Source organism: Sus scrofa, unplaced genomic scaffold, assembly GCF_000003025.6.
Source record: "Sus scrofa isolate TJ Tabasco breed Duroc unplaced genomic scaffold, Sscrofa11.1 Contig2266, whole genome shotgun sequence".
In the NCBI taxonomy this organism is placed as follows: domain Eukaryota; kingdom Metazoa; phylum Chordata; class Mammalia; order Artiodactyla; family Suidae; genus Sus; species Sus scrofa.
The window spans coordinates 37,865-50,233 of NW_018085059.1; the positions used below are offsets into that span (position 1 = coordinate 37,865).

The 12,369-nt window shown below is 35.5% G+C and overlaps 1 pseudogene; it reads right to left on the reverse strand.

Annotated features, from left to right (window-relative positions):
• Positions 1–2,603: 2,603 nt before the first annotated feature.
• On the reverse strand, positions 2,604–4,203 carry LOC110258523 (annotated as a pseudogene).
• Positions 4,204–12,369: the final 8,166 nt, after the last annotated feature.

The following is a 12,369-nucleotide window of genomic DNA, read 5'->3' on the forward strand; positions in this document are numbered from 1 at the left end:
AAAAAAAAAAAAAAAGAAAGGAAGAATGGAGAACCATAGAATCAACTGGAACACGAGGTTCAAATGGCAATAAATAATCATCTATCAATTATCACCTTAAATGTCAATGGACTGAATGCCTCAATCAAAAGACACAGGGTGACTGAGTGGATAAAAAGGCAAAAACCTTCAATATGCTGCCTACAAGAAACTCACCTTAGGACAAAAGATACATATAGATTGAAAGTGAAAGGGTGGGGAAAAATATTTCACGCCAATAGACATGACAGAAAAGCAGGAGTCACAATGCTCATATCAGACAAAATAGACTTTAAAACAAAAGACATGAAGAAAGACAAAGAAGGACACTATTTAATGATTTAGGGATCCATCCAAGGAGAGGATGTTACTATCATCAACATATATGCCCCAAATATAGGAGCACCCAGATACATACAACAAATATTAACAGACATAAAGGGAGATATTGACGAGAATACAATCATAGTAGGAGACCTTAATACCCCCCTCACATCAATGGACAGATCCTCTAGACAGAAAACCAATAAAGCAAAAGAGATCCTAAAGGAAACAATAGAAAAGGTAGACTTCATTGATATCTTCAGGACACTACATCCAAAAAAATCAGAATACACATTCTTCTCAAATGCTCATGGAACATTCTCAAGAATCGACCACATATTGGGACACAAAGTGAATCTAAATAAATTTAGGAGCGTAGAAATTATCTCAAGTATCTTCTCTGACCACAATGCCATGAAATTAGAAATCAACCATGGGAGGGAAAAGGAAAGAGAAAAAACCTACTCCATGGAGACTCAACAACATGCTACTAAAAAACCAATGGGTCAATGAGGAAATCAAGAAGGAAATTAAAAACTACCTTGAAACGAATGATAATGAAGACACAACCTCTCAAAACCTATGGGATGCGGCGAAAGCAGTGCTCAGAGGGAAATTTATAGCAATACAGGCCTTTCTCAAAAAAGAAGAAAGATCCCAAATTGACAACTTAACCCTCCACCTAAACGAATTAGAAAAAGAAGAACAAAGAAGTCCTAAAGTCAGCAAAAGGAAGGAAATTATAAAGATCAAAGAAGAAATCAATAAAATAGAGATTCAAAAAACAATAGAGAAAATTAATAAAACCAAGAGCTGGTTCTTTGAAAAGGTGAACAAAATTGACATACCCCTGGCCAGACTCACTAAAAAGAGGAGAGAAAGAACCCAAATCACCAAAATTATAAATGAAAAAGGAGAAATCACAACGGATACAGCAGAAATACAAAAAACCATAAGAGAATACTATGAAAAACTATATGGCAACAAGTTTGACAATCTGGAAGAAATGGACAATTTTCTAGAATCTTACAGCCTGCCAAAACTGAATCAAGCAGAAACAGACCAACTGAACAGACCCATCACTAGAAATGAAATTGAAGAGGTCATAAAATCACTCCCTACAAATAAAAGCCCAGGACCAGATGGCTTCACAGGTGAATTCTATCAAACATATAAAGAGGAATTGGTGCCCATCCTCCTTAAACTCTTTCAAAAGGTTGAAGAAGAAGGAATACTCCCAAAGACATTCTATGAGGCCACCATCACCCTCATTCCAAAACCAGACAGAGATACCACCAAAAAAGAAAACTATCGCCCAATATCATTGATGAATATAGATGCAAAAATTCTCAACAAAATCTTAGCCAACCGAATCCAACAACATATCAAAAAATTATACACCATCACCAGGTTGGGTTCATCCCAGGTTCACAAGGATGATTCAACATACGCAAATCAATCAACATCATACACCACATTCACAAAAGAAAAGTCAAAAATCACATGATCATCTCAATCAACGCAGAAAAAGCATTTGACAAAGTTCAACATCCATTCATGATCAAGACCCTCACCAAAGTGGGTATAGAAGGAACATTCCTGAATATAATCAAAGCCATTTCTGATAACCCCACAGCAAATATAATCCTCAATGGGGAAAAATTGAAAGCCTTCTCACTCAAATCTGGAACAAGACAGGGATGCCCACTCTCACCACTGCTCTTCAACATCGTTTTGGAAGTCTTAGCCACAGCAATTAGACAAACAAAAGAAATAAAAGGCATCCATATAGGAAGAGATGAGATCAAACTGTCACTGTATGCAGATGACATGATACTATACCTAGAAAACCCTAAGGACTCAACCCCAAAACTCCTTGAACTGATTAATAAATTCAGCAAAGTGGCAGGATAGAAGATTCACATTCAGAAGTCAGTTGCATTTCTGTATACCAGCAATGAAACATGAGAAAAGGAATACAAAAACACGATATGGAGTTCCCGTCGTGGCGCAGTGGTTAACAAATCCGACTAGGAACCATGAGGTTGCGGGTTCGGTCCCTGCCCTTGCTCAGTGGGTTAACGATCCGGCGTTGCCGTGAGCTGTGGTGTAGGTGGCAGACGCAGCTCGGATCCCGCGTTGCTGTGGCTCTGGCATAGGCTGGTGTCAACAGCTCCGATTAGACCCCTAGCCTGGGAACCTCCATATGCCGTGGGAGAGGCCCAACAAATGGCAAAAGACAAAAAAAAAAAAAATAGGCAATCATTTGAAAGTGAGAGAATAGCATAATTTTTCAGAAAATGAATTGCTACTTTTCATTCTCCTTGATCTTTAGTGGTCCAGATTTTTGAATCATATAGTGATGTGTTTTGTAGTTTAGTATCTGGGGTTTGTTTTCACCCTCTTGAAAAATTATATCCAAATTGCCCTCATATGGAACTTGTTGCAGTGAATGACCCTTAGGGCAATAAAATCTAACAGACTGAAAGAGTCTTCTGGGTCGATATGACCTTATTTTTGCTTGGACATGATCCTGTTTAAGAGTTTTTTGTTTCAAAATGGGACATGGTGGGGTTTTCTCCAAACATCTGTAAGTATTCTAGCTGAAAACTGTTGACATCTTTTTTAAAAAATTTATAATTATTTTATTTTTTATTTTTTAATAGTTATTTCCCCAATACAATTTTTTTTTTCTACTGTACGTCATGGTGACCCCGTTACACATACATATACACATTCTATTTTTGCACATTATCATCTGTCAACCTCATAGAGTGAGACTGATCTAGAGCTTGAAATATTTGAAAAGGTGTCCTCCCTTTGGGATTGACATATATTATCTAAACACTGATTTGCTGGCAAATCTGCAGATTTGAAAACCTTTTTTTCAGTTGATCCACATCACTTACTTTCTGGCAAGACTCTGATTTCCTGACCATAACTGGTACCTCCATGGAGATGAAAATCTAGGGCCAAAAATGTTGCCGTATTCTCTGAATTGACTTATTGAAGCCTTGCAGGGAGGCTATAAATTCTAAGAAAACTTCCAACCTTCAGAGATTTGGCCACTTGAACATGGTTATCATAGACTAAAATGTCTATTGTCAGATTTTGAAGCCAATGGAAGTTATTTAAATTACCTTCAAGAACAAGGTCTTGTGTTAAGACTCTCCAAGATGGGAATGGTGTCCTGGTGCCATCCCATACCTTTAGAAGATATCATGCTCCATCCACTTCTGCTTTGCCCAAGAGCTGACAGGTCAGGTCAAACTACTGCATTGGCTGAACATCACATAATTTCACTAATGTTGAAGAAGGTGAAATATGAATAGATTCCCAAACACGTAAAGCCTCTACCATTTTGTGGTCCTCAGTGGTGAAGTTAAAACCCTTGCTTGAAGTACAAGGTATAATGGGAGATCCTAATCTTCCCTCAAATGTCAAAGACATAAAGCCAGAACTGGTGATACCTTGAGTCTCATTTTTTACACTTGGATCATCCACAGAACTGAAAATCCTCTTATAACTTATAGTCAGCCCTCTGTATCCTCAGTTGAGCATCCAGAGAGTCAACTACCTGTGGAATCATATAGCACTGCAGTGTTTACTACAGCCTGTGAAAGTGAACAATGTCTTCATTTTTATAAATTATTGGAAGGGCTTATAATTTCCACTAAAGAATAGGCAGGTTAACTTTACATTTGTCAGGTCCACAACTGTTACAACCAAGCAGTAAACACTTCCTTTGCTTATGGAGATATGGAAGCTTAAAGAACATCACAGTACTACAGATGTTGACATGCCACCCTTAGGTTGATTCAGGGGTATGTATTTATAATGCATTGTTGGAACCAAAGACATTGATTCTGTAGAAAAATCTCTTACAGATTACATAAACATAAGCAGTTGATTTGAAATCATCAGATGCTTTCAAAAATAAGCAGTGTTTAACATCTTTGCTTGTTGATGCTGCTGACAAATCAACAAATCCAGCCACTGCAGTGGTGTCCCCATCTTAGAAAACTTTAGCACAGTCGTTCTCTAGTTTTCCAAAAATAATACATTGATGTCACCATTCTGAACTTGACTTTTCTTGTTCTTGCCATCCAATCTTCAAAACAGCATTTTTGTTTTCACCATAAGTTAAAGAAGAGATAAGTGAGAATTTTCCATTGATATATTTCTTGCTGTAATCACAATCTGGCTGTAAGGATCTAAAATATACTGTGTAATTTACTTAGCAGATCAACTTGAGGCACTCCATTGACTTCTTTTATTAATTCAATGGCATATCAGATTTTCACAGCGCCATTGAAAGCAAACTCAGTTATGGAAATTAATAGATTATGATTTGTACATTGCAGTTTCTATCTTTTCCCTCAAAGTTCTTGCCTGAGTCATGCCCTAGTAGCAATATTTAATTTTAGTGTGTGCACGCCAACTTTCCCCAAGCAGTGGAGCAGTGTGAGGGCAGTTACGTGGGCTAATTCGTGTCAGCTGCTTACAATGTGCCAAGATGTTTGACACACTAGACTCCTGAGAAAGACAACTGTGAAGAGATTCTCTTCAACAACTCCTCCAAGTTTTTATCTAAACTAAATCAGCCTTCTCATAATATTATTCTGTCTGGGACTCACCTGTACACTTTTCATAATATTGATTCAGATTGGGACTATCTGGGTATATTTTGATTTCCACATTAATTTCTCCAGTGATCCATTTGTTTTTTAGTAACATAATGTTTAGCTCCAGGTGTTTGTGATTTTTTCCTTTTTTTTTTTTGTGGTGCATTTCTAGTCTCACAGTGTTGTGGTTAGAAAAGATGCTTGACATGATTTCAATTTTCTTAAATTTACTGGGGCTTGCTTTGTGGCCCAAGATATGCTCTGGAGAATGTTCCATGTGCACTTGAGAAGAATATATATTCTTCTTTCTATAGAATATTCTGTAAATATCTGTTAAGTGTATCTGGTCTAATGTGTCTTTTAAGGCCTTGTTTCCTGTTGATTTTCTATATGGATGGTCTGTCCATTTCTATAAGAGGGGTGTTCATTTCCCCCACTATTATTGTGTTTCTGCCGCTTTCTCATTTTATGGCTGTTAGTATTTGCCTTACATGTATTGAGTGCTCCTATGTTGTGTGCATATATATTTAATTGTTAAATCTTCTCGGATTGTTCCTTTTATCATTACGTTGTGCCCTTCTGTCTCTCTTGTAACAGTTTTTATTTTAAAGTATATATATGAGTATTTTTTATATTTACATCTTTTGGTTGGAAGATTTAATCCATTTAAATTCAATTTAATCATATATATATATATTTATATTAACTGCAATTTTCTTATTTTTTTGCATTTGTTATTGTTGGACAATTTCCTTGTATTTGATGATGATCTTTAGTGTTATATTTGGTTTGCTTTTGGTGTGTATGTGTGTGTGTGTAAAAGTGTGTCTATTGTAGTTTTTTGGTTTTCTCTTCCCATTACATTTTAATATAGCAGTATCTATATATACAAAATTGCTTTGGGTTGCTGGTCTCTTAATTTCAAATGCATTTTCAATATTTTACATTTGTACTTTCCTCTCATGATTGCTGTTTTTTCTCTTTATTTTTTTTTCTACTGTACAGCATGGTGACGCAGTTACACATACATGCATACATTCTTTTTTCTCACATTATCACTCCATCATAAGTGACTAGACATAGTTCCCAGTGCTACACACATGATCTCATTGCTAATCCATTCTGAAGGCAATAGTATGCATCTATTAACACCAAGCTCCCAGTCCCTCCCACTCCTTACCCCACCGCCACCCCTGACAATGATAAGTCTATTCTCCAAGTCCATGATTTCTTTTCTGTGGAAAGGTTCATTTGAGCAATATATTAGCTTCCAGATATAAGTGATATCAGATGGTATATCTTTCTCTTTCTGACCTATTTCACACAGTATGAGAGTCTCTAGTTCCATTCATGTGGCTGAAAATGGCATTAGTTTGTTCTTTTTATGGCTGAGTAGTATTCCATTGTGTATATAGACTACATCTTCCTAATCCAATCATCTGTCGATGGACATTTAGGTTGATTCCATGTCTTGGCTAATTGTGAATAGTGCTGCATGAACATGAGGTGCCTGTGTCTTTTTTAAGGAAACTTTTGTCCAGATATATGCCCAAGAATTGGATTGCTGGGTCATATGGAAGTTCTATATATAGTTTTCTAAGATACCTCCATACTGTTCTCCATAGTAGTTGTACCAGGTTACATTCCCACCAACAGTGCAGGAAGGTTCCCTTTTCTCCACACCCCCTCTAGAATTTGTTATTTGTGGACTTATTAATGATGGCCATTCTGACTGGTGTGAAGTGGTATCTCATGGTATTTTGATTTGCCTTACTCTAATAATCAGGGATGTTGAACATTGTTTCATGTGCTTGTTGGCCATCCATTAGATAGAACCATCAATAGAATTGATGGTTCTATTCTGAGGACTTAACATAGCAGTAGTAATTCCTATCAAATTAGGGTTCTATATTCTACTTTAAATTTTTTGTCTAAATTTCTACACTCCTTAAATTTTGTGCTAATTCAAACATTCTTCATTTTCATTTCTTTAATATCCAATTTTTGGTAAAGTTTTCCTTTAACCTAAAAGATGGTATTATAAATGAGTCTGTTTTCATGTACATGTATGTGTGTGTGTCTATTTAAGAGAAAAAAATATATAAAATTAATGCACACACATATATACACTTTCTTTTACCCTTTAATATATTCTTTGACTTGTACATGTTTTTACAGATTTCAGTTCTTCACACAGCATCCTTCAGAAGTTATGTATATAATTCCACATTACCCTCAGAAGTAAGGAACAGAATCTATGGGGATTACATGTATAACCTTTATATAATCAAGCAGTAAATCTTTCATATCCTTTTTCCAGTTATATATACATGGAACCAGTTATATATAGTTTTTATTTTTATCACCTTTAAGTTCTTCAAATTTTACACTTTTTTTAAAATTTAATTTTATTGAAGTATAGTTGACTTACAATATTGTATTCATTTTAGGTGTATAGAAAAATGAATGTCATACATACAAATATTTTCCCACATAGTTTATTACAAATATACTAACTATATCCATTATTTTCCTATATGGGTTATTACAAACTATTGAGTAGATTTTCCTGTGCTACACAGTAGGTTCTTGTCAATCATTTATTTTATACAGTAGTGTATATTATTCCCACGCTCCCAATTCTTCCTCCTTCCCCAATGGACTTTGCTTGGCACAGTTTATTATATGTAATTATGCTTTAATAAATATATTGGAATTAAAAAATTCTGGCCTGTATGCAAGTGTCAGGAGCACAGGGAGCTGAGTTACACCTAACAGGGGTGGGAGATGTTTCTTCCAACTAGGGAAAAAACAAAAAGTTTTATGTGTGGATATTGAATTAGTAGGATTTAGAGTAATTAACTTTTAATAAACTCATTTTCCATGCACATTAGAAGGTTAGTCTACACAGATTAAAGGACTCAAATGGCAAATGTTGGCTCAAGTCAGGAGAGCAGTACAGCCTCATAAAACTTCATGGATTATCCTTAGAAACTCAATAGAGAGACTGACTCATGAGAGGTCCTGCAGAACAAGTCTCCACTATGTGATCCCACCTGATAAGAAAGATGTTATCTTAAATAATTTTATTTCATAAAAGTACATGTAACAATAACTGTTAAAATAATCAAATTGGACAGAACTGGGGGCAATTTTAATCATCTGATTGTTATGTTCTAGGCATTTTTCTGATATATTCATAAGCAATGTTTTTCAAGTGTATTTCATATAACTCTATGAAAAAGTGACCCAAAAATAAATAAATAAAAGGAGTTCTGTGTGTATCTAGCATTGTCATTGCAGTGGCTTGGGTCACTGTTGTGGTGTGGGCTCAAACCCTGACACTGGAAGTTTTACATGACCCAGGCATGGCCAAAAAAAAAAAAAAAAGAAAGAAAAAGAGATGAATCTATTGAGGTCCTTTGAGGTCGCATGGAGAGTTTGAAAGGACATATCTGTTTGTACACACCTGTGACCCTGGATCACACACTTAAACGGGGAGCTGAGCTTTCTAATGAGTTTTCCTTTGATTATGAGGATGATATGTAGTGGATGATATTTGTCTTGCTCATTTGCTGCCCCCTTATTGATTATGACAAAACATTGAATGATAGGAGATATTCCACTTGGGGAAATTGAAGCAATAATATTTTCTGTAAATATTGGAATTTTTCAAAAAAAATCATAAAATAATTTAATAAAAGCAAAACTTGTTTCCAGTCCTTCAGCTCAATGAGTACAGCTTGCAAACAACACTAATATCCCATATTACAATGATTAGATGAGCTGCCAGAAAAAGTTGCATAGTAATAAATGCATGATTCAATATTTTGCTTCATCATACTGGGGATTAATAATAATAATCTAAAGCCATATTATATCCACTTTTGAAACATTTTTCTTTCTCTGTGGATTGCACTTGGAGACATATATTTTATTATCAATTTTTGCCTATAATTATGGTAGACACATAGATGACATAAGTTGTGTAGAAGAACAGAGAACCTAATGAGCAGGAAAAAAACCATGTGATAACGACAAGTACTTAAATTTTGTACTATCAGGGAGAGAAATTAAGGTAGTGATATGCAAAATGATATTCACAAGAGTGAGAAAAGGAGGTCTCAGATTTTTCTCTGTAACAATGTTTTATAAGTAGCTGTGATTGCTAAGAGGAATTCTCCCCCACCACAGTTCAGCTCCTGACTATTAAAACAAGAGAAAAAATACTCAGTATGATATATTTCATTTGAGAAAAAAAATTCTTAAAAGATCCTTGTATTCCCTTGAAATAAAGAGGAATTTACAAACACTTCACATCCAAGGTTGGGAATCCCATTTGGAAAAAGGAATGTGGAAAACTCTTGGATACTAGAAAATTCACAAAACTTAAAAGTGAGTTACATAAATTGTGTAGAGAAGTTGGAATTAAAATGAAATTCCAAGAAAATTAGAATTGGGAGCTCTACTTCCACAGTTTGATCAAAAGCTGTTTGAGCTTACATTCAAGGACACTTCCTAAGCACCAGAACAAGAGGACCTTTTACAGTTACCTTTCTATAGAGTATTTTCAGAGCCTTAAGTCCTTATTTCTCAAACTGTAGATGAAGGGGTTCAGCATGGGGTGACCACAGTGTACATCACCGAGGTTGTTACACTTGAGTGTGAGCTGTGGGTAGCAGCAGAGCTAAGGTACACTCCTAAGCTTGTACAATAAAATAAGGAAACAACTGAGAGGTGTGATGCACAGGTGGAAAATGCTTTTATACTTCCCTTGAGAACATGAGATGGCATGTATGGAGGAAACTATTTTGAATAAGAGTAAAGGATACCAGTAAGGGAAGTACCAGCCAGCAACACAGATCCAAAATACATCACCAGGTTATTGAGAAAGGTGTCAGAACTGGCAAGTTGGATCATCTGATTGAGTTCACAGAAAAAGTGGGATATTTCAAACTGTGCAGAAGGAAAGTCGCAACACCATTAAGCTTTCTAATAAGGAATGCAAGGCACTTATGATCCAGGACACCAGAACCAGCAGTAGACAGAACCAGAGATTCATAATGACTGTGTAGTGCAAGGGGTGACAAATGGCTACAAATCTGTCATAGGCCATCACAGTCAGGATTAGGCTGTCCAATCCTGCAAAGAGTGTGAAAAAATACATCTGGATGATGCAGCCTTCAAAGGGGATAACTTTGCTCTGCGTCTCGATGTTCCACAGCATCTTTGGGATGGTGGTGGAGGTGAAACAGATGTCTACAAATGACAGGTTGGAGAGGAAGAAGTACATGGGACTGTGGAGGTGTGAATCTGAGCTGACGACCAGGATGATGAGCAGGTTCCCAAACACTGTGATCAGGTACATGGAGAGGAAAAGAATAAATATGATAGGTTGCAATTCTGATTCATCCATAAATCACATAAGAAGAATTTCTGAAATTCCTGTTTGATTCCTTGGTGCCATGTGGTATGGTAAATACTAAGAAAGAGGAAAATAATATGACCAATTTTCACATAAATGAGCATTATCTCATTATTAAAATATTACCATTTATATATTGCCATAAAAATTAATTTCAATATTCTGTTCATGGATTTTGTGCTCTTTAGGGAAACTGCTGTGTCAGCTCTAGTTAGCAACCATTCTACCTGTCAGTATTTTCCCCAAGATGTCATGTATTAACAGTTTGATGAGAACTTATTTTATGCATTTGCAAAAAAAAAAAAAAATGAATTGTGGCAAGGTTCCAGGTACCATTTATGCAGAGAGTATAGGGTGCTGAAAAATAAATGCTCCTAAAATCCAGTTATGAAGACAGAATATAAGCAAATAAAAATTATATACAATGTAGGTGTTATAAGAAAATTAAAGCAGGTGTAAAGGATTGGGTAAACTGGTAGCACTTTTAATGCACGTTGGGGCAAGACTTGCCAACCAGATGACATTTGAACAGAAACCTCAATGTAGAGAGATCCTTGGCCATGAGCATACCTGGGAAGTGTGTGTCTTGTGAAGGAACACCTAGTGCAAATGTCCTGAGTGAAATATTTGTTTAAGATGCTTCAGTCCAAGAAAAATCAGGTCTAGCAATGGAAATCAGCAGTGAGGAAATGTGGATTCAGAGAATGTTGACAAATGAGCTGACCCCTCCTATTGCTGAAAATGCAGTGCAAAGGGGATCCCTTGTCCATATTAGATATCTGTGGCACTTTGGACTATTCAATATTAAAAAAAACTATATGAAACAAAATTGAATGAAAATCCAATACAGATTTCTAAAAGAAAAGAGATGTAATATTTATATATAATGAAATATATATATATCATAATATATATAATTTAATGAAATCAGTGTGGATCACCAATTCACTTATAGATTACCCAAGATTTGGACATAAAAGAATATGAGAGAAAGTCTTTTAAAATGAGTGGACTAAACAGTATCTAACTTATATTTTCCTCTTACATAGAACATATGGATTCAAATATGAGTACAAAAGCTAAGGTGATCATTAGTCAAAGGTAAAGAAGAATGCCTTCCATATAGGGGTTGAACATGATGCAACATTCATAAATAGATCTGATCAAAATAGAATAAATTAAACACTAAGGGATAAGAGAAGGAAAAGTATTTGGAAATACACATAAAGCATGATTTATTAGCATCACATAGGCAGAAGAACATTCATTTTCATTTCTGTTTAAAGCAAGGATTGGCAAGTAAAGAATATTTAAGTAACAACACTGATCATTCAGATAAAAAATTACAGCACAGAGAGAGCACAAGATGACTGACACAGAGTTTACCTCCCCAAATTTATAAACTTTCAGACATTCTGTAAAAATATCTGTATACATTAATAAATAATGTAAAACCACAAATTTGAGGGAAATATCCCAATTTTTTGTTTGAAAGAATATAATCAAAAATAGGAATAGGAGTTCCCATTGTTGCTCAGAATGTTAAGAACCCTACTAGTATCTAATCTGATGTGGATTCCATCCCTGGCTTCACTCAGTGGGTTAAAAAATTCCTGCGGCATTGCCTTGAGCTGTGGTATAGATCACAAACACAGCTCAGATCTTGCATTCCTGTGATGGTGGCACAGGCTGGCAGCTGCAGCTCCAATTTGACCCATATCCTGGGAACTTCCACATGTAGCAGGTGCATCCCTAAAAGGCAAAAAGAAAACAGAAAATAAAAGCAGTCTGGAATCACTATAAAAAAGAACTGAACTGGCATGTCTCTACTTTTTTGATAGAGAAAGTAATTGGCTAGCTAACCTACAAAATAAATTCAGTCTTATATGAAATGAAATAATAACATCATCTTATACAAAATGAAATAATTACAAAGTAGCTCATTAGCTTCTTCACGCAGTAAATTTTTTTTTCACT